Here is a 25562-nt window from a genome sequence, read left to right as displayed (position 1 = left end):
CCTTTGCCTGTTAAAATCCAGCCATTCCACTGAGTATCTGTTTCCTACTAAGCATTTAATAATGTTTTTTCATTTCTTTGTTTGTTTTTACAGTTGCATAATTCATCTTTCCAGCAGCTCTAACCAACAGACCTCTAAGCCTCTCATCTGCATCTTCACCCATACAATAAATTAAGATGTTTGCTTGTTCTTCAGCAGAGAGCTCCTCTGACTACTTTTGTGATGAAAATATCTGACCCTGTGGTGACTTGGTGAAATCAAAGGATGAGATTTCAAAGTATTAATATCAAACTGCCACAGCTGGAAGATCCTTATTTTGCCACTAAAAAACGTGATAACAATACAAAGCTGCTCATATTACTTAAGAGAATAAAGTCCACCGTAGATTTCATATAGTGATCCCACAGAACTGGACAGCAAGGCAACCTTTCACCAAAAATAGACATTTATTGCAAGCATAACTGCAAAACAAGCCTCACAACTGAAAATCTCCAGGCAGACTCCTTCTCACCCTGCAGTCTTAAGTATATTCTTATGCTTGATAGAAAATACACTATTAAATTTTGTGGGTTGTTTTTTTTTGCTATAAGGTGTTTAGAGGAATATTGCACTGCATTGTTTCAGATCGCTACAGTAATCATCCAAAGACAATAGCATCTGAAAGCTAACAGGCAAATCTTTCACAGAAAGCTAAATGAAAGATTTAGGCTTAACACTTGAGCTAACTATTCTCTCCAAAACATTACTAGTTTTCACCAAAAAATGTGTGCAGTTAGTCCTGCTGAAGAAGAAAAATGATCCCCAGAACAGTGAGAAATTAGATGTGAAGAAAGAAAATAAAAATAAAAATCCTTACTCTTCCAGAAATCCAGCCTATTGACAAATAAATGCAAATAAATCTGTGGGTCTATGACCCACACTTTTGCCTAATTTTCACAAGGTCAGTGCTAGGTTCATTTCCAAATAATCAGAAGTAAATAATATTCTAAAACTAAAATTTAACGGGCAGTTGATTTAATGTCATTACTCATCAACTTTCAAGAGAGATATGTTGCATATAGATACATTACTATGAAGCTTATATACGTATGAGCAGAAGGATAGTCTAGGAGTCCAGAACCTGTACAAACCCCACAGCACATTAACCCAAATGAACAGCATTGCGTTGAGTATTTGGAGCTATTATCTAGACATATCAAGAGTAGGGAAATCTTTTGCTTTATTAATTAATTCAACAGATTCCTCTTATGGCTTATCACCGACCACTTGAAAAGTAGGGCTGGAGCTTTCTAAACCTAACTTTTTCCCCACAAGCAGAAGTTATGACTGTAAATGTTTTATTTTTATAAAATAGAAGAAGCCATGACAACTAATACTGGAAAATTACAAATGGGAGATCTGATTGTCCATTTAAGTATGTGAGGCTGGAAGCTTTGAATTATCACCCAAAAGGAGCATCCTTTATTGTAGATACTGATCTTCTTTACATGAGCTACGAGCTTAACTCAAGCTGAAAAAAATTAGTCAAGGTTGTGTTTCATTCTCTCTGTTCCCAAACTCGTATCTGATTTTATATCCAATTCTGTTACTATAAAGAGTTACACTTTACATTATGGCGGCCTACTTAAAGATGAGGCATTTATGCCTTTATGTATGCTTTGAACACATTTACATTTTTTTCCACCTAATAATCCTCGTCTAAAAAGAAATCAGGCTCCTCACCTTCATACATGAATTTAGGAGGACACTTAGCACCCTTCTGGTGATAATTGGAAGTTTTGTTGCAGTTGCTGCTGCTTCTCTTAAAAATAGCAGACTTTAAGAATATTAGGCTTATAGCACAAAATTCCATAATATTGTGTCGATGTTATTGCAGATGTTACTGCGAAAGCACACTGATACTTAGTGTAAACTTCCTATTTGTATCTTAGGTGTACTAGCAGACCATTTTCAAATCTGCTATCTAACTATGTAGTTTCTGTGACATGGGAACTAATTTACCTAAGGAATCTGCTCATCCTCTCTACATGGAGAAACTCAGAATTATCACTTCTAAAAAATTACCTGAAGTGCCAGAAACTGTCATAAAATTATTGACCTACAGACTGCCATGTTGCTTTTTGGAGCTGTTCATGCAAAATATCTATAGGCTAAAAATACTCTCTACTATATTGGCTTACTAGATAAAAAGTTTAGAAACTCAAATAACACTTTAGAACCTGCTCAGGTCTTCTACTAAGACCTTGAGACCCATCAATTAGGCTAAAATCCTCTATTGGCATAAATATGTTAGATTAAGAAAACAATCCCAATCCTAGGTAATACCATTACCAGTGCAAAATCTATGTATAAAGTTGGCACTGAATTTTCCCAGTGTATGTTAAGCTTTGAGAAAACAGATATTTAATCTCATTTGTGCATTAAGCGTTTGTTATGCTAAGCTGCCATTCTACTGTATATAGTGCATTTGTATTTGGTAGTTATTTTCAATAGATCTCACTCAGCCATTATTTTACAATCAGTGAATGTAAAAATACATATATATATAAAGAAATAGTTGAATCACAGTAACACACTGTAATAAAAAGATGATTATTTCTTGCCGTACCACTAATCTTCGAAAATGACTAAGCCTTTTGCTTAACGCCAAGCACCTGATCATCTGTGTTAAACCGGAGGTTTACTGCATGATACATTTCTCATACGCATGAAACCTCCTTACCTGTACAAAAGGTTTCATGCTACCCTATAAAAAGGGCATAATACTAAAAGGGATAATAGTTACAGTAATAAATTTGCAACTTGCATGTTACAAATGCTGGTTAGTAATCTAATTTTAAAACAATCTCTTGCTTTGCTTATTATGATTGCTCTATTGTGCAGGCGCTATGAGCTAGAATACTTGGAGACAATCTATGTTCCAAAGCAATATTGTTACTTGAATCTCCTATTAGCCGCAATACTTCAGGGTGATCTGATGGTTATAATACATTCAACTAGAACTCAGCAGACCTTCATTTTCCTCTTTGTTTAGCTGTTCTCCTGATGTGTTACTGCAGAGTAATCATTCCACCTTTCTATTCTCTGACATTAACTATTTATATTGCTAAATTTGGGGCCTGGAGACTCTTATTAGTAATATAAACTTTGTTAAACACAGTGGGGCCTTGATCTCATAATTTGTGCTTTGGGCCTTACTGTCATGCAAATATAATAATATTCTTTAACAAATAATAACCTTGACTTCAGCAATGCAAAATACTCCAACATGACTGTACTCTTACAATTTCTTTTCTTCATCTCTTCTCTCAAGGAAGAATGAACTGCCTAGGTAGTTTCTATTTTCCTACTATTAATTGCAATACAGAAATAAAAGCTGAACATTCTTACTTAATGGAACTCTTCCTTTTCTCTTCTGATCCTGACTAAAATCATGTTTAGCTATGAGTATTGATATGTGATTTCACCTGTGAGTGCTAGTTGTTAATAATCATTTGCACAGAAAAGTAGACATAATGTGATCATGTAAGACAGACTAGGGAAAGGTCACTCAAAGAATTATTGGATGTAACTGCTCAGATTTGCTGAATTATAAGAGCTGAGGAAAAAGAAGCTGAAGTTGTGGTAGCTTCTTGTCTGGTTCAAGAAGAGAGTTTCTTGTAAGCCATCAGAGCTCAAAGCTGCTTCTTCAGTAGCGTGAGGGCTGGTACAGTGACAATCACAATGCATTGTGGACCTCCTAAGGCCCATTTATTTTTACTCCTTTGGCATATCTCACTTCTTTCATTTGAAGTGACCTAAAATAAAAAATTATTAACTTCTTAATAAGTAGTGCTCTTTTCGAGGTGTTGCCAATATATACATTCCACTGCTGAATGGCTAAGATTAAAGACTTTTTGGCCAGTAGCACCCATGAAATTCATATTTTTCCTGAAATTCCTCATCCTTTGCACAGGAAAGAGGATATTACAACTAGGGTCCTCTCACCTGTGAAATCACAGATTTCTGCAGTGGGATGGGGGGCAGAACACACCACTCATTTCAATGGACTCTAACACTCGTCAGATAAACAACTTACTTAGTGTAATTGTTTATAGAAACTTTTTTTTTACAAGCAGTTTTCAGTGCACTTAGAATTCCAGTGTCTAAGATTGAAAAGATTAGCAATTGGAAACTACTTAAAGGATTGCAGTGTTAGATTTGGAAGCTTCAGAGTCTGCATATAACTGCGTAAATATATTAACAGAGCTCCAGCTAATTGTGCTATAGATATCTCAGAGGGATGGATTTTTTTAGCAGTATTGATGATTTTATACTGGCTGTAGCTGAGGGAGCTCTAATAATTGTACTAAATCTGTTTTGACTTTCTTACAGTATGTGTTCGCATTGTCTGAAGTTAATTTGGACATCCTTTTGTAGGAATCATCCTTTCCCTAAAGACCACAGAAGACATTCTCACTAATTTTATCCTCTCCAGATAGTTGCTAACAACTATTTAGGATCTCAAACTGTGGAGCAATACCTTTATCTTAGACAATACAGGATGAATAATCTAATGAAAATCAGTAGCTGTTTTCAGATACATATAAGATTTAAGGACAATAAAACTAGACAGAAGCTCATGTATAATGCAAATTCAGCATTAATGTCTCTAGTTCTCCATGTTCCTCAGATTCTTCTGTTATTTCTTTCAGCACTATTTTACTTACTAGCGAATATATGTATCTGTATATGAAAAAAGTTCAAAAATTAAACTTATAAAAAAGTTCTGTTAACAAAAACCTTCAGTAATGAGAAAAAAAAAACCTGTTCCTGCACAGAGAGGCTTATTTTATTCTATACACATATAGTTTTAATTATCTTGTATTTTGATTAGTCTAACCTTTCCACACATAAAAATTACTGCTATTTTATTTCCTAGGAGCAATGATTCAGTAATATGAATAAAAGCACTTTCAGGAAATTTGCATTGCTCAGAAGAGGTAATACATATATTGAGCTATAAACTCATCATATCTATCTTTTTCTTATTCTAATTAGGTAATGTCTTGATATATAATAGTATAGATTATTTTAGGGCAAATATTCCTTATGGTATCCAGAGGAATGGACAAATTAAATAGAAAAATTAATTTCTTTATGAATTATTGGGGGGTTAGGTGTAATAATTAAGAAAGATGTATTATGGTACTTAGGACTGAAGGTTTTCCTTTTTTTATTTCCTTCTAGAAAACTGGCATTACATACATATTAGAAAAAAATGTATTCACCCCCACTTACTCACTTAGCTAGTTCCTTGGGAAAATCATATTCTTAGAAATAAAAGAAAGCTCCCAGTGTTTTTCACCACTTATTCAATGCCTTGCCCTGCCAGTTCACATGAACTGTGAAGAAAGTTTTGAATTTTCACACTTAACTATTGAGATCTGGAGAAAAACAGAATTCATTTCACAGATTTTGACTCATCACATCGCAGTGATTACTTTTTGACTTGCACTGGAAAAAGTCACAAAGAAATGGAAGCTCCAAGCTACCTAGGCAGAAAGCTGTAACATAAGCCTGCTTCCTACTAGCTCATCTTGCACCGTAACAGCCTTAAGATGCCATCTCATTTTTCTCTGGAGATGTAATTACAGCCCCTTGGGATTTGATTCTACTCCTAAGAAAATTAACTCCAGCTTCTGAACTAGTGGTGAAGGACTATAGGAGGGAGGATAGATATAATCACCACATTATACAACAAATAATGTTCAGCAGCTGTTATGCTTGAATTAATATCCTGCCCTTAATAGGTGAAGCCAGTAAGAAAAACATTTGTGAACTGGGCTCTTAATCCCATATTTCAGTGTGAGTAATTGTGATGGACCTTTTGAAAGTATTTTTTGAAAATAAAACGATATAAAACCAAGTTTATCTCATCTGTATGATCTTTCATTCTAATTTAATTCTGACAAAATCCCCACTCCATAGATCACCTAGATTATTCTGCAAAGTGTTTATCTGCATGCTTAAACTGGCATACTTGTTTAAATCCAGAGAGAGATAGGAATGTGCTGCTATTTGCTCCCACATTTGTACAATTTAATAGCAATGCATATTAACTTGCAGATAAATATCAATGCATACAGAATACTGAATCTTCACCTTATCCTTGAACTATCATTGATTTCCTTATGACCGTTCACAATTGTAAGAGGCTAGATTATACCTCTGATTTGCTCTATAGACATACACAAACACCTACGCTGGAACACTTCGGAAGCTGCATTGTTCAAAAACAAGATTGAAGATGCTTCTTTTAATTGAAAATATCATCAGAGTACCAAAGCTTCTGTGAAGATACTATTGCAAAATATAATTTAACAAATGTATGACCTACTTCAGCATTGATAACACACAGCTTTAACTTTCTTTCAATGATTTGAAACAAATAACATGAAATAAAGGGAAAAAAATCTTGTGATTTAAAAAAAATTACTATTAATAGATATATCTTTCAAAAACCCTTTTCTTTCTCTTTTATAGTTGAATTATACTTGTGAAATACCACATTTATACTTTTGACCTCTAAAAATTTCTGAATAAATTTGTTACGTGGAAGAACATTTTTAATAAATATTTTTACTGCCACAACACATTGGGAGGACTTTTACTATAATCAAATAGTACTTAAATTCCAAGCCAAAATAATACTATTTCTATGCTTTTGAATGATAATCATGCCTTGAATGACTTTATGTCTCTAAATTTGTATGAATAATCTTTCTTTTTGACCTTTTTTTGCAAAAAGTTCTTCCAACGTTCATTGTAAGATCTGGAATTTCAAGCACAACAGTTTTCCAGCCATCAGCCACAGACCAGTCGTCTTAAAGCAACATCTGAATTTGAGCTGAATAAATCTGTACAAATAACTACAGCTCCCCACAGTGGTAATATCAAGAACAAAATGATTCTGATTCTGAATAATTCAGGTGCTCACCCCACCCATTTCATTTCTGGAGCTTTTATTCTATTTTCTTTTATTTTTAAGATTCACTATTCACTTTTATCCAGTTACTTTCCAAATCATAGCAATAAATGTCCTCTGATTTCAGTTAAGCTATCCTGAATCAGCTTAAAAATCTAAGCTACGCCCACTTCACAGTCTCCATATTAGACTTATTTTTTAACAGTCATGAGAATATCGATAGGTTCTTAAAGACTTGAAAATTCAAACTGAATGTTTAAAGCAACAATAGAAAATGATTTTGAAAATGATTTTTCGTTTGTGTAGTGCAAACTGTAAAGTCATATTTCTGATATAATTTTTAGCCCCATTTGTTCATATAAATATCCCAGTTTTCTTTATTCCAAGGTACATAACATACCTGAATTTTTCTATAATTGTTGCTTGTAGATTCTGGAAAAGATGAAGTTGTATGTTAAGGGTGATAAAGCATGATCCATGGCTTTCAATGACAGCAACCAAGTAATTAAAAAAAAACTTTTATTTCATTATCATGGTAGGAGCAATTATAAGATAAAATGTTTTTTAATATGATTGTATTTTATTTTTGTTTTTCCCTGAAAATATATGGTGCTAAAGTTTTCAAAGTATTACTTAAACACTACAGACTATTGAAATCGTATTGAATCACGAATTCTGAAATGTACTGCAGGTATTAATATATACATATATTACATATATTCACATTCACATATATTAATATATGTGAAACATATATTAGCATTAGTAATTATTGTATGTAATCTAATGATTTATGTTGCACACTAGTTTAAAACAGTTTCAAAGCAGCTTTCAGTATGTTCACTCCATGCTTCCTTTACTATCTGCAAACTGAGTGTTTGTATAGGATTAACCTCTGCTTTTTATAACATTTTGCTTATATGCTCATTAAACAAGTTGTCAGACTATAGCTCTTGTCAAGACTTCTCCCACAATATAAGCCAGGTACATCAAAAATCTTAATTCAAAAATGTCCTTTAATACAACTATATATTTGCCTTAATGTATGCACCAGTTCTATGAATTGTGTATCTAGGCACAACCGTGCACCTCAGTTTCACCAGTAATGGTTCTTTTAGATACCCTCAGCACAATACAGGAAAATGATGCAAGCTGATGAAATTACAATTTTTTTTTCTAAATGAAACTTATGCAGGCCTAGTCCAAGTTCAGCATATCATTTATGTTCTAGGATTTATTTGAGGTAATTTCACCTTCAGTTAAGAATTCTTATGATCACAGAAGGTGATGACCATAAATAAGTTGATACTTCTTTCAGCTCAATAAAAAAAAAAGGAATAAACCATCTTCATTAATTATTTTACTTCTAACAACAATAACTGACTGAAATATATTGCATTACTCCCACTGCATGATAGGTGGGAGTTGAAATTAGTAAAAGATTTACTGTAACTCACATTTAAATATCATAATCACGAAAGGATTTAACTTAGGTGTAAACATTGATTTTGTGTGTGTGTATATATGTATACATATATCTCAATGACTGCTGTAACATATTTATTACAAATGGAGAGCAGTATATTATTTTCATTAGATGCTCTCCACGTATCTCAGATAAATTAGTGCTTTCAAAGCTATCTATCTAAAGTATTATACAAACTGTCAAATTTTGATCTGTTTTTTAACCTAACCTTCAACATCATAAAACACTTTTTACTGAACTCAATCATTTCATAAAATATTGTGTCTAGTTGGAGAACTGTGTTGAGTCTTTATACAAATGTATGCATTAGTTTGAACAGAAATTCTTCAGCATAGTTCAGTAGGAGGTGGATTTTTTATTACAATATTGTCATTGCTATGCTAGTTGTACATGCGCGAAGATTTTTAAATGTCATATTCTTGAATTTTTGCTGGTCCTGCATAACGAACACATTTTCTTGTGAATAAGAATATCTTTTGTTGATATTTTGTGAATATATTTTAACGACCTGTCATCTGTGCATGTGCATCAATATTTAGCTGTGTTAATTATGTAAAAAAACTGCATTCATGTCATTATAAAGCAGTTCACTGTAGCTGTCAACTGTTGACTAAAGCTTAAAAACTAAATGAAGGAGAACAGAAACATAGATTTTACCGATTTAAGTGGAACAAACATAGCATGTTTTTTTAAGATCTCTTTAAGTGATCAAAGTAGTTCTGTAAAAATTTACTTGGGCACGCAGCTATTCACATCTCATTTCTGTTTGCAAAATCTTGCTTTCACAATAAAACTAATTTAGAATGAACTGCATATGCGCAACAGCGATATTGTTGTAGCTATGATATACTAAAGTTATAAGCAAAGTATAGTTGTAACAGAGATAATACGTCTCCTGTTAAACCAACTAATATAGTTGGAAAAACAAGGAAGTTATTGGGTACGCAGACCCCTTCTTGGATTAGAAAAAGCAGTCTTCAAAATGAAATCTTTGAGGTCGAGAACAACTGCTTCCATTTTAACCACCAACAGAAAGTCAATAGATGATTGATACTTTTGGGAATATGGTAAGTTGAATTTTGAAGGCATAACATTTCAGAGCAAGTTTTGAAAGTGGATCCCAACCTTTAAAATCATATTCCTTTCAAAATATACCCTCACTAGTTCCTCACTAGTTCAACAGGAGTAAGGAACAAAGTACCGGGTTCTTTTGGCTAACCTTATTAATGATATATAATCTTCCTGGTATACACACTAAATCCCATCTTAAAATAAAGTTATCTAGTGCTCCTTTTGGAAGACTCTTTCAGAATCTGTTACATAAATGGTTGGAATATCATAAAGATGCATAGTAAGGGCTCTACTTTGATGCCATACATGTCATGCAAGGCATGTAAACAGGTAAGTTTGCTGTGTAGGTAAAATATGTGCACATAAACATGAAAGGAAAATATCACTTTATGGAATAATCCATATTTTTCTTACCAGTTTTATTATAATTATCTCTCTAACCCCTTTTAAATACATGCACATAAATGGTAGATTCCCTGAGATGGGCTTTAAATTTCTCACCATTAAATCTCAAAGAACTGTGCAACACTACTGTGTAATTTGGACTCTGATAGAAACAAAACATCAGAAGGTAAATATGGAATCAAAATAGAGCCTCTTTAAGGAAATTTTTTTCATAATATAGAACAAGAAGGATAAAAAAAGACGAGGAAGGACAAAGGGAGAAGGAATACAGCAGATCAGGTACCTATTTCTTTTCTAGAACACTTTTGTTTAGAATAGAAAAAAAGCTACTAACGTGTTTGAATTTCAAAAAAGAACTTTCTGTTGCTGAATGAACACTGAATTTCAAAGACATACCGTGCTTTTGACTCTTCTTACTGGCTTCTTGACCACAATGGAAAAGAAGGAAAAAAAAGAAAAAAATAAATAAAACTGAACTTGATGAATCTAATATACAAGATATTCTATAACCAGAGGACATATTTAGTCATAAAGGGCTTTTAGTGAATTCTTTCACTGTGCTGCTTACTTTTACATAATAGTTAGCTATATCAAAAGATAATTATGCAGAAGATCCTCTTTATTCTGAAAATGTGTAGTTAGAATGCATTTTCAAATCAAATATTTCAGTGCAGGTTTTGTAATCAGTAGTACTTTTAGATGCTTGGCCAATACATAAATTTGAAGGCTATTTGCTCTTACTAGATAGTTTCAGAAGTTGTTCATCTTCAAAAGAATAAAGTTCTGCTTCATCTGGGAGTTCTGCACTGTTTTTGTCATCTGTCCAAATTGGATAATACTTCCGTTCCAGCTCTCTGGAAAATGTACATTTTGTTGAGGAACAGTTTTCCACAATACAGATGATTTATCCAATCTGGAAAGGTGCATTACAACATTAGCATTTTTTCCAACTAAAAAAGATAAAAAAAGGAAAATATGATATCAGTATTTTTAAACTGCAATTTTCAGACTTTCAAATCAAAGCAGTACAAGACAAAATCGCAAAGCAGACAATGTATCAGAGATTTGGGGGGGCTGTTTTTAAAGATATTCTACTCAAACAAACAAGCAATAATTTTAACAGGCCATCATTTTAACATATGATAAAATATATAAAAACCCTATGGCAATAAAATATGACAAACCTCTCAGCAACCAAATAGTTGATGATGAATCTGTATAGTTTATAGTAATAAAACTTAAGCCAACCAATACTGAAGCCAAAGGTCCAACCAGGCACACAGAAATTATTTAGATAACTTTGAAAATCATTCAAACAAGATGGACAACTGACACTCTTAGTTAGAAATGGTTCTGTATCAGTTCTGTATCTTGCAGAAGTCTCCTACTTGATTAATGGTATGCAAGCAATTCTGCTGGGATACAGTAGCTCTATCTCCTCATATATATGAAAGACGTACATGAATTTATGAAACCTTGAGAACAGTGATCTTTAAGACATTTCATACAAGCAAGTCATGGAGGCTGATGTTTTTGAGATGAACAGAGATGCATGGAGGATACAAGGACTATTTAATTCCTAAGACTAGAGCATAATTTGAAGACCCTGCTTGAAGACCGACAGCTGATGGGGAGAGATGGGATCGACCTTACCAAGCAGGGCACGCGTGTCTTTGCCAACAGATTGGCCAGCCTGGTAACGAGGGCTTTAAACTAGGCAAGATGGGGGAAGGGGAGTGGTATAGTGGCAGGGGAGTCAGTAAAACACCGCTCAAGTCAGGATGCCTCCAGCGGGTGCAAGCAGCCAGGGGAGACAGCATCGAACATGGCTGTGGAGGATCCTCTTGCACCTCTCCTGCGAAGCTTGCATGCTTGACTGGCTCTCTGAAATGCCTGTACACCAATGCATGCAGCATGGGGAATAAGCAGGAAGAATTAGAGGTCCGTGTGCGGTCGCAGGGCCATGGTCTCATTGCAGTTACAGAGACATGGTGGGATAGCTCACATGACTGGAATGCTGTCATGGATGGCTATGTGCTTTCCAGGAAAGACAGGCCAGGAAGGTGAGGGAACAACTAGAATGTATGGAGCTCTGTCTCGGGGTGGGGGTGGGGGGAGGGGGCTGGTGGATGAAGAGCAAGTTGAGAGCCTGTGGGTAAGGCTTAAAGGGCAGGGTAACATGGGTGACACGGTTCTGGTGGGGGTCTACGACAGGCCACCTGATCAGGAGGAAGTCATCAATGAGGCCTTCTACAGACAGCTGGAAGTAACCTCACGATCACAGGCCCTGGTTCTCTTGGGGGACTTCAACCACCCGGACGTCTGCTGGGAAGACAGCACAGCTAGGCACAAACAGTCAAAGAGGTTCCTGCAGAGGACTAATCATAAATTTTTAGCCCAAATGGTGGAGAAGCCAACGAGGAGAGGTGTGCTGCTGGACCTTGTACTAACAAATAAAGAAGGTCTGGCTGGAGATGTGAAGGTTGGGGGCAGCCTTGGCTGCAGTGACCATGAGATGGTGGAGTTCAGGATTCTACAAGGAAGAAGCAGGGCAATGAGTAGGATTGCAACCCTGGACTTCAGGAGAGCTAACTTTGCCCTCTCCAGGGAACTACTTAGGGGAATCTCATGGGGTAGGAGGGTCCTAGGAGAGCTGGTTAATATTCAAGCATCACCTCCTCCAGGCTCCAGAGCAGTGCATCCCTCTGAGGAAGAAGTCCAGCAAAGCGGGCAGGAGACCTGCGTGGATGAGCAAGGAACTACTGACAAAACTCCAACAGAAGAAGGAAGTACACAGAATGTGGAAAAGAGGACAGGCCACTTGGGAGGAACACAGGGACGTTGTCAGAGTGTGCAGGGATGCGACAAGGAAGGCTAAGGCCCATTTGGAATTGAATCTGGCAAGGGATGTCAAGGACAACAAGAAGGGCTTCTTCCAATACATCAAGAGCAGAAGGAAGACTAGGGAAAACGTGGGCCCACTGCTTAGTGGGGCGGGTGCCCTGGTAACAAAGGATAGAGAGAAGGCAGAGTTATTGAATGCTGCCTTTGCTTCCGTCTTCACTGCTAAGGCCAGTCCTCAGGAATTCCAGACCCTGAGGACAAGAGAGGAAGTCTGGAGAAAGGAGGACTCTCCCTTGGTCGAGGAGGATTGGGTTATGGATTACTTAAGCAAACTGGACATCCACAAATCCATGGGCCCCGATGGGATGCACCCACGAGCGCTGAGGGAGCTGGAGGATGTTATTGCTAGGCCACTCTCCATCCTCTTGGAAAGGTCCTGGAGAAAAGGAGAGGTGCCTGAGGACTGGAAGAAAGCCAGTGTCACCCCAGTCTTCCAAAAGGGCAAGAAGGAGGAGCCAGAGGCTGATAGGCCTGTCAGCCTCACCTCCATCCCTGGAAAGGTGATGGGACAGCTCCTCCTGGAGGTCCTCACTAAGCATGTGGGGGACAAGGTGGTGATTCGGAGTAGTGAGCATGGATTCCCCAAAGGGAAATCATGCTTGACCACTCTGATAGCCTTCTGTGACAGAATGACTGGCTGGGTAGATGAGGGCAGAGCAGTGGATGTTGCCTTCTGGACTTCAGCAAGGCTTTTGACACTGTCTCCCATCACATCCTCCTAGGTAAACTCAGGAAGTGTGGGTTAGATGAGTGGACGGTGAGGTGGATTGAGAACTGGCTGGATGGCCGAGCTCAGAGGGTTGTAGGCTAGCGGTGTCCCGCAGGCATCAGTCCTGGGTCTGGTCTTGTTCAATGTATTCATCAATGACCTTGAGAGTGCACCCTCAGCAAGTTTGCTGAGGATACTAAACTGGGGGGAGTTGCTGGTGCACCAGAAGGCTGTGCTGCCATTCAGAGGGACCTGGACAGGCTGGAGAGCTGGGCGGAGAGGAACCTCATGAAGTTCAACAAAGGCAAGTGCAAGGTCCTGCACCTAGGCAGGAATAATCCCATGCACCAGTACAGGCTGGGGACTGACCTGTTGGAAAGTAGCTCTGCCGAGAAGGACCTGGGAGTGCTGGTGGACACCAAGTTGAGCATGAGGCAGCAGTGTGCCCTTGTGGCCAAGAAGGCCAATGGGATCCTAGGGTGCATTAGGCAGAGTGTTGCCAGCAGGTCGAGGGAGGTGATCCTGCCCCTCTATTCAGCCCTGGTGAGGCCTCACCTGGAGTACTGTGTCCAGTTCTGGGCTCCCCAGTACAAGAGAGACATGGCACTCCTGGAGAGAGTCCAGCGGAGGGCTACCAAGATGATTAGAGGGCTGGAGCATCTCTCCTATGAAGAAAGACTGCAAGAGCTGGGCCTGTTCAGCCTGGAGAAGAGAAGATTGAGAGGGGATCTCATCAACGTGTACAAGTATCTGAAGGGGGAGTGTCAAGAGGATGAGGCCAGCCTCTTCTCCGTGGTGCCCAGCAACAGGACAAGAGGCAATGGGCAGAAACTGAACCACAGGAAGTTCCATCTGAACCTGAGAAAAAACTTCTTCACTGTGAGGGTGACAGAGCATTGGAACAGGTTGCCCAGAGGGGTGGTGGAGTCTCCTTCGCTGGAGATATTCAAAACCCGTCTGGATGTGATCCTGGGCAATATGCTCTAGGTGACCCTGCTTGAGCAGGGAGGTTGGACGAGATGATCTCCAGAGGTCCCTTCCAACCTAAACGATTCTGTGATTCTGTGATTCTGTGAGACATTCAAAACCCACCTGGACGTGATCCTGGGAAATGTGCTCTAGAGGACCCTGTTTTGAGCAGGGAGGTTCATCTAGATGATCTCCAGAGGTCCCTTCCAACCTTGGCCATTCTGTGATTTTGTGATTTTGTACAGAGTATATTGAAAAAATTTTTATACCACCTCAGCTCAGTCCTAAGGGAAATAAATCAAACATAAGAGGCATAAATAGCTGTTGTTGTGTTTGTACATTGTATAAATTTCATGTCAAATACAACACATAAAGCTTTTGTGAAATAAAGTAGATGCTATATTTATTCTTATGGCTAGCTAGGGACAAGAAGGTTACTATGGTGTTACTATATAGTTAGTTTACTTCTAAGAGAGAGAGTAAAATAAAACTTTTACCTCTCATATTTTACTGAAGAACTTTCAAGAAAAACAGGCACAACAGCATCAAAATGGGAACTTCATTCTTACTGTACAAATCAACTGCAGAATAAAATCAAGCTCAGTTTCTTTTCTGTTTGCTTATTTATGATTATGGCTAATGCTCACAGAATATCTCCAACAGGTTTGCATTCCCTACTGCCCCTATATCAGAGAAAGCTCTGAGAAAACTTTCCTTCCTTAATCCATCACTGCAAGTAGTTTCAGCAGGCGTTATAACAGAGGAAAGAGAAAAATAAATTGTAGAGGAACTTTCAGCAACACATACCTTACAGCTACAGCTGATGCAGTCTTCCTTCCTCTATTTTCCTTCTGTAGAGTGCCGTTATCATCTATGCATCCTCCCTGCCCAAGGCAAGCCTCCAACTTGTTTATCTGTAGAAAAGAGAGGGAAGTAGGATAGGAAAAAGACTGTAACTGAGCTGAGAAATAACATGATTTAGTAAATCACTGACCTTAGTAAGGCTGTACATTAAAGCTTAAAAACACCCGAGACCTTAAAATATTTCCTCACTTGGAAATCACAAAGCCTTCATTGTGGGTCATCTGTACTTTTACTAATTTTTTTTTGACAATAACATATCTGTGCTTAATGAAAAAGTTTCTTGCAATAATTGTACTTTGTTCAGTACTGGAGGTTATTAGTAATATAAAAGATGAATAAACTCTACCTGAAAGAGCTAGGCAGACTAGACAGCTTCTTCTGCTCAGAAATGTAGATAAAAACTCCAGTTTCTATTGGCAAAAGAAGATGGCTATATCCCACTTTGCATTAAGTGTGATTCCTATCTTTCATTCACAACATAATTTAGCGAAATTAGTCTGGAAACTCTTTCTTAAGGTTTTCACGTCAGAGTGCTAGGTGCAGGTCAAGATACATTATTCTAGATGCAGTTCATAGAAAGTTTCTTTTCATCTGAATTTGAGTCCCAACATTTTTAGCTTGCAGGAATGCCACATTACCAATAAGTTAAGTGAATACTGTGTGCGGAAAATGGAAACATATTTATCTTTAAATAACTAGTCTGTTCTCCACACACTACAATAGAGTCCTAGGAATTTTAATAACTTGCTAAAATAGTACAAAATAAAAAAGAGAAACCATGCCTGTGATGCATTTATATATATATTTTTAAGAGTTGAAACTTTCCATCTGCTCAGGAAGGCTCCAACCTTTCAATGCTAGGCAATCTGCAGCAAAGTCACACAGTGCTCAAAATGTTTAGTTGGGTAAGCCCTAACTATTGTTCGGGAAACATCTTCAAAGTAATGCCTGCCAAGTCAGCTCTCTAATCAGAGCTTTCTAGAAATCTCCCTGATTCCTTGGCCTTTAATATCTTTTCTACATGCCTACAACACTGTAGAAGAGTCCTAAAACGGCCTAATCCTCTTCCTAATCTCACTCCATGCATTCACGCAACAAGGATTTCAGAGGCACAAGTCTCAGCTGCAGGTTTTCTTGGAGATGTAAGGGTAGGCTTCACTCAGCATGTCCCACTGATCTTGCTTGTCTTTCTAGAAGGCAATGCTGGCGTCATTCTAATAGGTATACGTCAGCCCATTCATCTATCCTACATCAGCGCAACACATGAAAGAGCTAGTTCGCACTTCTAAGTTAGAAGAGAGCAAGAACCTGAACTGTCTTCCTTCTGTAACCTAAAGCTTGTGAAAGTTTAAAAGTGAATGCTTGTCTTCCTCTATGTATTATGAATAGAAGATGAGTTTGAAACAGTCAGGGGCTGGGCTCAGAACCAACCCTCATGTCCAGAGATTTTCTGCAAAGCAAATCCAGATACCTCTGGCTTGAGGCCTGGTGATGCAGGCACATGTTTCAAAAAATTTGGCGATTCCTGTCTGGAGCCTTTGCTAGAAACTAAACGCAGGTTATTTCAAGATAATCTGCTTATGGAAAAGGCATGGAAAAGTTTCAACTTGTATATGACCATTTCATTATAAGCAATATGGAACATGGTGTGACCTCACCACTTTCATGAGACTGTAGAGGGTTGTCTCTGAAACTAAGTTACTAAAGCCAAAAAAAAAAAAAAAAGGCATAAAGATATGCATGGTCACAAGAGCCTTGTAACTCTATTTCTGTTGGAAACAGACAGCCTTTGGGTCCCAAGCTGAAGGCAAGTCAAACACTTCTGTCTTGACAGAACACCTTTACCCCCAAAAGATCCCAGAAAATGTATGAAGTGGTCCCTTAATTTAATAACCAGAGCCAGTATCGAAAGAAACACTTTGTTTGAAGTGTTTTTTCTCTTCATAGAGATTACTTTCAACAGAAAAGGTATTTGTCTTAACAGGAATTTCAATATTTGGCCTAACAAAGTGATTAGGTCTACTTTAAATAAGGTGGTAGCTTTATACCTGTAAGATGAAGTTTTCTTAAAAGTCGAGTGAAGAACTTTAACCTAAACAAATAAAGAGCTTAAAAGTATACAAAAATGTATGTGATTAGGTGCTCAGATGGCGGAAGGGATTATCGGTCATTTTATGTCAGTAAAGAGCCACGATATATCTAACAATGAGAGGCAGCTCATTAATCTGAGGTGGTGGGACTCCAGTGCCAAATCAAATGAAAGGGAAATGCGTTAAGACAAGTCACTCCATTTCTCATCAGTGGGTAAGTAAGAACTCTAATGGGTTTTAAAAACATATTTTCTGGGATGTCAGAATATAATTAAAGCCTATGTTAATTCAAGTGAATAAATAGAATTCTCTTTGGAAGGGAATATTCATTTTGAATGCAAAGCGCAACAAGTCAGAACAGTAGAGCATTCTGCTTACATACGCTTGATACTTAAAAGAGAAACATTAGTACTTTTGTGCCAATGACAGCTCGTTTTCCGATGGAAGTTCTAATCTGACAGCACAGGGTGCCTTGGCAAAGAGAAATGAAAAAATTTCTTAAATGGAAGCCTGAAATATGAATTTTCACTCTCTGTCACAGGTTACAAAGTATGCAGTGTTAGAAGAGTGCATGTAAGTGAAGAACACATGTAGCCTTAAGATGCACAGTAAATTTTTACAATGTTTTTCCACTGATATTATCCTTATATCAGAGTGTGCTGGGACAGGATAAGTACTGGTAAGTGAGTCTATCCAGCAGTAATAGCCATTTACTGTATTACATCATATACAGGATTATCTTTTAGACTTGAGTGTGCCTAACAGCAAAATGAGACTGTTCTATGGTTGAACAGCTTCCACCACAATAGTGGTTTGGAATACTAACATTATGTAATTGAATAATAAGTCAGAATGTCCTTTTACTTCTTGTGGAAGATTATTGCTTATTTTGAAGATACAGCAAGATTCTTCTAAAAACCACTTGTATGGCTATTAAATACAGCTGCATGCCATGACCTATGCCAAGAACTGTGCCGTAAAGAAAAGGTAGGCTACAAGCTATGGGCTTATTAATAGATTACTTCTAAGAAATAATTGCTTTTCCTGTATTCTTATATTTAACCAAGGTATTCTTCAAGAACTGGAGGAAATGACTTTGTCTGAAGAAAATAAAACAAAAAATATTTAAGGACAACATGCAGATACTAAAATAGATCTAAAGCGTTTGTCATTTTAATCACAGCAAAAATCATCAGAAGTCTACTACTTAGAATTAACAATAGTGTACAGTTTTTATGAATTTTGTGGCAACAAGTCTAATCGCATACACAATAAACTCTTTTCATGACCTAAATGGGGATAAAGTGGTTTAATGATGTTTTGATACATTTCAATTATATTTATGGAGCACTGCAATCATTCAGATACTGAAGTGTTATATCACTGCCTGCTGGCTGCAGAAAGGTGAAAAACTGTGAGTATGCTGACGGACAAAGAATAAAAAGAATTTGAAATAGTATACTACTTGGGCTTTCTGGAGATTTTAGCTATGTTCGGAAGCATTATATTTTATTTATAGCAAAATTCCTCTTTTTTCCTATCCTGAGTAAGTTTAGAAATTACTACTTCAAGTGCAAATATGTCCTTTTTACTAGCAGCAAAGTTCGTATATCTGACAAATAAGGCCAGGGAGCCATATGTTTCTCCCCTCCTTTCAGCAAAGAAGGTGGGAAAAGATGGAAGGCATCACGACATTTTAACATTGAGATTAATATTTAATGCTTTCTGTAAGAAGCACTTGCTACTAGCCTACATGAGTTCCCCAATTCAGTTAAATGTTTTCAGTCCATGTGGTTTAGACATCTAGTCACATACTATTTAAATAGGTACATTTTGAACTGAAAATTTAATTTAAAATGTGAAAGTTTTGAATTGTTCTATATTCCTCAAAATATTTTTATTTTTCTAACATTTTTCCTTTTTGATTTTTGATTGTTGTGAAATTTGGAGTTTGAACTAAAATTACCCATATATTTTGTTCCTTACGGAAGCTTTTGCTCACAAATTGTATAGAAGGATGGATTCTACTAGCTCTATTCCACTTAAATTCATTGATATTTGTGCTGGGCTTCAAACTAACATAATTGAAATGATCAGTGCTTCTGCTATTGATAATCATTCTGTGGCCACATTGGATGTCCCCCTGCGTGGTACTATATATGTACCTGTACATCTGTTATAAGGAGAACTGATATGTTTACAGTGATAAGAATAAGCATTTGTACATGGAACTGCACACAGGTAGCAATTATTGTAGGAATATATAGGGCACTGAAACAATAACTTTTCTGCTTCTTCATATTGTGAGCATGCATTCCTCTGCCATTTTATATGGTTTCCATCTAAGCAGTTTCTTCTTGTATGCTGCTTTCTAAATTTCAGATATTTCAGATCTACCCTATCATTAACAACTGTAAGTTACGTATTACCTCTCCTACTGCTTTATTATTTTCATCATGCTGCATTAGTAATTTACCCCAAATTTACCATTTCAGATCCTCTGTGAGGATGTAATTCTGGGAAAGAGTATGTTGTAGAAAAGCAGCACTAGGAAGGGAGAAGCCAGAAAAGGAGAAGTTAAAAAAAAAAAAAAAAAAGTGAAAGTCCTTCAGTCAAATTAAATTAATCGTCCCTGATCTGTTTCAGTTTTTTTTCCTTCATTAAATTACACATCAGTATGTTTTTAATGGTGATATACTATTTAACTTTCTCTTTCCTTCCTTAGTTTAGATAATTTTGGTGAGGGTAGAAGAACAAACTGTGAAAGCAAATGCATAAAAGGCCTCAGAGAGAAGGCCTCACTGTATATTTGCAGTTAACTTAATGCTTGAGCTTTTTGCTCTTTTTGAGCTTCCTAGGCTTGTGGAAGCTAAGGAATGCAAATTCAGTAGAAGCATAGCTAGAAAAATAGTTCACTTGCACAGCAGAATGAAAGAAATGCCTCTCATGGGTCTTGTTTTATTAATAAAAATGAACTTCAGCCTTTTCCCAGATATGAAAGCACACAGAAGCTCCAGTTCAATGAAGTTCTTGAGAACACATTTCAGTGTAAGCAATCAGGACCCTGCGGAGGAAGACTATACTTGTGCCTAAGCATACGCAATGCACTAAGCAACACACTTTGTGCTTTTTACCTTTTCCTCAGAAAACACCTCTTTCTTCCCAAGTCAACTTTTTATTCTAGTGACTTACTCCTACCTCCCACCCAGCCTAGATACTGTCTAAAGAACGGTAAATAACACTGCACCAAAGATATTCCTTAAATATAAGTCTACGTTCAAGTATCTTACAAGACAAAAATCTATTTCATTAGAAGACTGCACCAAAGCTGAACGACTTTCTCCCCAAATTAATCCTCAAAATGCTATAACGAAAGACAAATGTTCCCTCCATTATTAAAGAGCAGAGACCAAACTCACCTTTTTGTGCAATTACTCAGGGGTCACACTCAACTTGCTGGTAACATGCAACAGTTGACTAATGGGTCTAAAGAAGTATTTTCCTGGTTAGCTGCTGAGAAGGTGGGCCCTTTTGGTCCCTGGCGTTCATCCCAGCCATCTGTGAACTTCTCCCATTCCATAGTTCATAGCACTTTAGGGGGATTTCCAGACAGTCCTTGGAGGCTGGGCGAGATGGGATGTAAAATAGACAGTAACACATAAGACGATGCATTTATAGAAAGACGTGAGGAAGAAGTGAAGCCCTGCCTTCCAAAAGGAATTTGATTCTTCTACCATATAAGAAGTTAAGTGAGAAGCGCTACATAATCTGTTCAAGCAAAGCATAGAAAACCGGAAACCTTTAATTATAAGGTGTGAGAGTGAACTCATACATACTCAGCCACAACAATTCTTAAAATGCATACTAAACATCTGTACTCATCTATTCTTCAATAACTGTCCTGTAACAAATTAATCTGAGTTCAAAAATAATGAATAGACTTCATAGTAATTGTGCTCCGTCTTCCTCCTCAGAACTTACAGTCAGGTTATTTCTCCTAGGAAAAGCTACTTAATTCAGAACATACTGGTTAATCCTGCAGGTCAAGTGCTAGATTGCTGTACAGGCAATTTGAAATACAATATTATATCGTTATTGACCCCCTTAGAGTCTATTATTTACTATTAAGTCTATTATTTCACTGGATTTATTGTAGGAACATGATGTTATGACATCCATAGAATTATGACACAGTTCAGGAAAATGAAAGGTTTTGAAATTTTGATCATTTATCTTGTATTATATAAGTGTACACATTTGAGAGATTCAAGCAGACCATGGGATGACCTAACCAATAACACAGTATAAAGCCTAATAGTGGATACTCTAAATAAATCTCACAAGTATTAAATTAAAAATCCATAGGTTTAAATATTGTTGCAAACAACTGGTTGAGCAATTGAGGAAAGTATCTACAGAATCACTCTCTGCTTATGAAAAATTCAAAAAAAGAAAAATGGGTCAAAATAAAATCTGAGCAAGGAACCATTATCTCTGCTCATCATTTACTTCACTATTCTTTGAAATTCTTCAAATTCTAGTAAACTATTGTCTGCTAGCCATACACGGTGGAAGAGGTCAGATATATATGTGAAGATATGTGTAAATTTTATCATCACTAGTAACAATAGTATGTTGAAATTGTTGTTCCTTTTGTTGATTTTTTTGTTGCCATACTTTTATATTTGAAATCTGACATAAGTTATTCATCTATCAGTTTTAGATATGGCAGGAAGTAAACCCTTGCGGGAAAGATACACAGGCAATGCTGACAAATAGGATCATTTGGTTTGATAAATTGCCTAAAGGCAAGAGTAGCTGCAGGAAATCAGTAAGGTAAGTGTTTTACATTTATTAATAAAACAAAGTAAGACTTTTTCATTGTACTAGACAGTAATCAGAATATGTTTTTATTAGAGGGAAGCTTCTAGGGACATTTAGAAAATCAATTCCTATACAGTCAACATGATAAGGTTTCTGAGATTTAGTTTCATAATAAATCTTATTTTTAATTTTCCTGTGAAAACTTGGAAGACAAAATATCCATCATTTCTGCAGAGAGGAACAAAGGTTATCTTACAGAAATATATGTTATTCATCAGAATTTTGCTATATAAGACAGGAAATATACTGCAAAAGGAAAGCAAGTTTGGTATTCTCAAAATTGAATTCTAACACAAAAAATTGATTTTTGTTTTTATTCTGTAAAGTAATAAAGTAGTTCTGAGCTTTAGGTCATTTGAAATTCTGATGTAGTCCAAGTATTCTTTGGTCTTACTTAACCTCAGGAATAATATATTCCTTTCTTTTCAAATTTCTCCCATAACTGTATTTATTTATCTAAAAAAATCCCAGCAATATCCCCAGTTAAAGGAGTAGATTACAAATATTCATTCTTTTCTATTGTTCCGTCCTGTGGAATTCATACCACTGACTTCAATGAATGTTATACGCTGTGTCACTACAATTGATTTCCTTTCAGTTGAATCACAAGCACACAAGTGCAGTAAATCTAGCCTACAAGTCTCAATGCATGTATTACCCTAATGAGAAAGCATTCTAAAGGGTCTGCTGCTGCAGCATTGAATCTGCCCTTCTTCAGGTGATGATTCACAGAGCACTTATTTTAATTCAGATGACAGGACTTGTTTTCAAAGCTCTATTTTATACTGCTTATAATCAAGAGTTAGCAACTTCCATACATATTTTCATTCTTCCTTCGGTTTCAAAAAGAAAAATAGGCAACTCACAGGGGTGGGAGGTGAAGCCTTATTTGTTTTAAAATTTCACTGTTGTGTCCCACTAATAAAGAGAAGTAGTTTCTGATGGCTTTGCATGCCTATGATCAGTAGTACAGTGATATACAAGGTTTCTTCAAAAACAACTTCTGAACTGTCTAACGCTATCTGTGTCTGACCATCTATATATCCAGTCATCACAGGGAATTCAGCTTTCAAAATACAGGCAACAACTACTGAATGACAGCTTTCCATTTGCTTTATCTGTCCATGGAGCTTTCATATCAAATTAGAAGTGTTTCACAAAGGCTGACAGATTATATTAGATATTGACCCTGACTTTTGCAGCAACGAGGAGAATAGTAAAACACTAGCTTGAAGGAAGGCATGATTCTCAGTCATTCAAAGATGATGGAAAACAGACTCTCATACCAACAGGGAACATGTCAATTCATCATTTACAAGCTCTTTCTAAATTATACTCTCAATGTCCAAAATAAAGTGACTGGTAGTAAATATATTGCTTATACACCTGTCTTCCTGCTATCAAAAATTAATTCTTTTTGCATCTCCCTTCCTCTAAGCAAATAATTACAAAGGAGATTTCAGACATAATTCTCACGATAAATAAACCAGACTTGGAAGCTGACTGAATATAGTAGAAAATAGAAAATGTATTCCATTTGGCAAAATGTGGGTGAATGGCACAGTGAAATTTGACAGGAAGAATCTAGCTTCTGTGTAAGGATGTAAGGGTGTACATTTGTCATTCTAGCAGTTTGCCATTCTATTTTTTTTTTTTTTTAACCTATCCTAGCCATTGACTTATCAGCTCCCTAAAGGCCAAATTCTAATGTATATGGTCTAACTATCAACAAGAATGAAATAAGCACTTTATAGTGTCCAAATAGTGTAGCTGTCATGATGCAGGCACAGTGCAACATTTACCAGTGTGCCTCTACCAGCTCTTTATCAAGTTAAAAAAACAAAGCCTACACCCACCCGTGTTAAATCCATTATTTTTGTATTCAGGCATAAAACACAGAGGGTTCATTTGAAGCACGTTGTTTCATATTTCACTTACAAGGAATGTAACTGTATGCACTCAACGTTATATGAACCACTGTAACAAGAATTGTTTCTGAGTGAATATCTATTCTGTATAAACTCTACCCAGCTCCTACCAGAGAGGTAGTGTAGCTGATGTGGTTCTAACTGCTTCTGTGATGGATATATTTTCCTTACATGCAGACAAATAATCTCAGCCCTGCAGAAGTCAAATACATTTTCTTATGTGCTACTGACCTGTACTTACATAACATTTTCATCTCAGGACTGGTCTCAGTTTCCTCGTCTCAGCAATGGCACCTGTAGGGTACACTGATATGTATGTGAGTCAAAGGCTGGCTGGAAGATTAGAGTTCAAAAAACCTCCTTCACACACTCACACAAATCCAGCTTCGTGAACATGCATGAAGATCCTATCATTCTCCAGAGACCCTGTAATCAATTTCCACTTCTTATGGTCTTTTTATTAAGATTAAGCCTGGGTTAGCCTGCTCTGCTTTCAGATTACATGTGACAGCTAACTTGGTTTCAGTCCTGACAGAATTTAGAAATATATTTTTTCCCTATACCACTCAAAAAAAAAGAAAAATCACACATGCATGTTAATTAGTTAGGAAGGAAGGGGTAATATCATGCTACTAGCAACAAGGAAAGAACAATAGTATTAATCACCACTGTTTTTAAAGGCTCTGAACCAGTCCCTTCTTAAGGAACCTATGTGCTCCATCATCATAAAAATTAATTGAAATGCAAGAAAATAGTAAAAAATTTAAAATAAGAATCTCCTGAGAACAACAGAACACAAACAATTATTGCCTAAAGGCAGTGCAGTAAAAATGAAAAAAAAAAAAAAAAATCCTCAATGAGCCAAAGAGGAAGGCTTTCAAATAAAGTTGTCCTTTTATGTCTGATTAAATGCATACTGTGTATTATGGCACAATTTCAGGTAAGTGCTTTCATAGTTACTTCTTACAAAAGATTGCACAGTCCCTCATAAACAGTAGAACACAGTTCTCCTTTTTCTTAATTAAAGTGGCCCAGATGTCACTTTCACTAAAATTTTAATTTCATTAAATTTACAGGAATCAAGTTATACTTCTCTTAAGTGAAAAAGGAACACTAAGAAGAGAGGAGAATAACATTTTCAGCATGCTTTGTAACAACGTAAAACTTATCTAAAAATACTAATAAAAAGGTAATTGTTTAGGTTGATCTTTTTCTTGATAACAGTAACATTTATTGTATATGGGCAGTTCAAATAAAATATTAGAAAAAATCAGCAATTATTTTC

At 36.5% G+C, this 25562-nt stretch overlaps 2 long non-coding RNA genes across 2 annotated transcripts; both read right to left on the bottom strand.

Annotated features, from left to right (window-relative positions):
* Positions 1–7373: 7373 nt before the first annotated feature.
* On the bottom strand, positions 7374–10871 carry LOC138066047 (uncharacterized). The gene is made up of 3 exons (XR_011139229.1): positions 10671–10871; positions 10264–10352; positions 7374–7399 (listed from the first exon to the last, which is right to left on the bottom strand). It is a non-coding gene; the product is annotated as an uncharacterized lncRNA (long non-coding RNA).
* A 3783-nt stretch (positions 10872–14654) lies between these two features.
* On the bottom strand, positions 14655–24599 carry LOC104142975 (uncharacterized). The gene is made up of 4 exons (XR_693803.2): positions 24509–24599; positions 20885–21088; positions 15319–15425; positions 14655–14795 (listed from the first exon to the last, which is right to left on the bottom strand). It is a non-coding gene; the product is annotated as an uncharacterized lncRNA (long non-coding RNA).
* Between the last annotated feature and the right edge of the window lie 963 nt (positions 24600–25562).

This window comes from Struthio camelus, chromosome 2 (genome assembly GCF_040807025.1).
Source record: "Struthio camelus isolate bStrCam1 chromosome 2, bStrCam1.hap1, whole genome shotgun sequence".
Classification (NCBI taxonomy): domain Eukaryota; kingdom Metazoa; phylum Chordata; class Aves; order Struthioniformes; family Struthionidae; genus Struthio; species Struthio camelus.
This window is presented reverse-complemented; position numbering and strand designations above follow the sequence as displayed.